At 32.1% G+C, this 2,945-nt stretch overlaps 1 pseudogene; it reads left to right on the forward strand.

Moving 5' to 3' along the window:
* Positions 1 to 1,678: 1,678 nt before the first annotated feature.
* On the forward strand, positions 1,679 to 2,315 carry LOC148564217 (putative alpha,alpha-trehalose-phosphate synthase [UDP-forming] 9 pseudogene; annotated as a pseudogene).
* The last annotated feature ends 630 nt before the right edge of the window (positions 2,316 to 2,945 follow it).

The raw sequence follows: 2,945 nt of genomic DNA on the forward strand, positions 1-2,945 counted from the left end.
TTACTGAGCATTAGTTATCAATTTCATAATTGTTGCTGAATGGCTAACTTTTTATAACACATGCGTAAATAGGGCAAGTATTAACCATTAAGTGAATTAGTGGTTAGTCTTATCCCTTATGGTTAAAGTGGTACAGGATAGGGAGGAAGAGTGTTTAACAGTCCTAAATAATTGCTTATATTTTGATGCAGTTGTGACGGACGTTATGCATAAAAAAAAACATGCAAAATGTTAGAACTAGCTACCAATACCCTCTGTTAGTAAGCTATAGAGACTAAGGTGCTCACTTCCGCTGTGCTCCTCCCTTCCGGAGCATTATATTCTATAGAGATCTTCTCTTCGTATGATCTGTCTTTCATCTTCTTCTTTTTCAACTCTTTATCTATCTAACTAACTAGCTACATTTGATTTATTATTAATATTGTTAGTGGAGTATATAGTGATTGGGAGCCTGAGTGTTTTGCAGAGTAAGTTCTTGAACCATGAGAAAGTTAAGAGAAAGATAGATACACACAAACAAGATGGAGCCAAAGAGGTGAAAAGAGAACTACTTCTAATTAATAACGAATTCTCATCAAACCTATCTATATATATTTAATTTCTTGTGAGGCTGTTGGTTTAATAATAGTATAATATAGTATATTTCTTGTTTAATTTGAATTTTGTGAGGCTGCTGGTCATCAAGGGGAAGAAGAAGGAGGAGTGGCAGTGGCAAGCAACAAGGATCCTCATCATAGTCGTGATCAACCTCATTATAAGAGTCATGATGGGAGTACAAAGAAGATACATTAATTTGTTTCTTGAATACAAGAAGATTGTTTTTCTTTTCTATAAAATATTTTATCATTATTATCCGGTTAATAATGAAAGTACATACTGCATCTCAATTTAATACTTACAACTTTCAACTTATTTTTATTATTAGTGTGTGTGTCCCATTTCTTGATCTTGTTCTCATCAACAAATAATTAATTAAGCTTCCTTACTTATTATTATTACTTATGGATAATAATATGCTTAATTTAGTTAATAGATATAGTAGTATTATTATTGTGTCTAACAATGTTGTTGCATGATGCATAAATTTTAATGCAGATGTACCGGACGGTGAAAACTACAGATAGAGCAGGGGCTTCTTCAGGTTAGTGCATAGTTTTTAATTAATTTACATTTTTTTTTGTCTATTCTTGTTGGAAGATAAAAATTAAGCAAAAAAATTAATAATAATAACTCCAACATTAATTACTGTTGGTTCCATTCTTTTTCTCTAATGTACTTTTTTTTCTTTTCTAAACATAAATTAGGGCAATCTGATGTATATGATAATAGATCATCGGGTGACACATCTAAAGACATAATGTTTGACATAAACTCACCATCAACAAGGAGGTCTGATCTATCCGTTAACAATTAGGGCCATTAGCATATACAAAACATTTAGAATTTGAGTTCTTTTATAGGATACCAATATCTTTTGAATTAATAACTATAATTGAATCACATTTTTTTAGATATCAATTATTAAGGACAAATAATGAATTAATACCACTAATATCCTGAATTGTTATACAGAAAGACTAAATGCACATAAAATATTAGTCACCATGGATTCATATATGATAAAAAGATGAGTGGGGATATATGTAGTATGTATTCAATTGTTGGGTTAACAATTGATTTTGACTGGAAGATGGCAGATCCTGTGATGGCGCATTACACAGGCAACGTATTGTTCTTTCATTAAACACAAGGAGAGTGCAATTGTTTGGCGCCATCAAGAAGCCGATCCTTATTTTGGATCATGCGAATCCAAAGAGCTTCTTGATCACCTTGAGAATGTGCTGGCCAATAAGCCTGTTGTTGTTAAATTGGGACAACACATAGTTGAAGTGAAACCTCAAGTAGACAAAAATAAAGGTTTATTGCATTTTGGTATTTGAATTGTGTTCTAATGCATGATGGGGTTATTTGTTAAATAATGGTTATACTATTTTATAATCTAAGATGCAGGTGTGAGTAAGGGTATAGTTGTGGAGAATCTAATCTCAAACATGAGGAGTGAGGGTAAATCACCAGATTTTCTGTTGTGCATTGGGGACGATTGATCAGATGAAGACGTGTTCGAAAGCATTGCTCGTTTAGTTTCAAATCTAGCACTTCCAACAATATCACAAGTGTTTGCATGCACGGTTGGCCAGAAACCAAGCATGGCAAAGTACTATTTGGAGGATACCAGCGAAGTTATCAGGATCGCTGCTTTTTTTAAGGGATTGAAATGGGTTGAAGAAGTGAATTTACATCCCAAAAAGAGTTAAAAAGTCAATCTTCAAAAGAGAGAAACAATGGTTCCACAAATCATGAAGCGCGACAATCTATTTTCATGATAGTTAATAAAGTGAAGGCTACATATGTAAAACATTATGATATTTGACTGTTATGTATGAAGAGGATACTATGTATGAAGAGGATATGTTATGATTGAGTTTAGGTTTTGAATTTTTGACCCTAATGTTATGTAATTTTGTAAATTTGATTATGTTTCTATGTAAAACTTATGCAATTTTGTAATAAAAAGTAAAAATAGTTAGTCGATGAAAAAATCTAATATATTAAAATGAATATTATGGCAGTTTTAAAATAATAAGGTTTTAAATTTTTTATGACTATTATGGCGGTTTTAACGAAAATTACGGCCAGTTTTTGAAATTGTGACGGTTCGTAACTACCATGCATCATGTATAGGTAATAACGGTGGTTTAAACTGCCATTTTAAACAATCCAACAACCGCCATTTTAATATGTTTAAAATGGCAGTTTAGGCGCCGTTTTAACCCAACTTAAAAATTGCCGTTTTAAACAGGTAATTGTGGCGGTTTTTCAAAAATTGCCGTAATAACCAAATGGCGCTTCAAGTTTTTCTTGAGTGCATTCAAGGTAATAATGGC

Source organism: Arachis ipaensis, chromosome B5, assembly GCF_059453495.1.
Source record: "Arachis ipaensis isolate K30076 ecotype BB chromosome B5, ASM5945349v1, whole genome shotgun sequence".
NCBI classification, from domain to species: domain Eukaryota; kingdom Viridiplantae; phylum Streptophyta; class Magnoliopsida; order Fabales; family Fabaceae; genus Arachis; species Arachis ipaensis.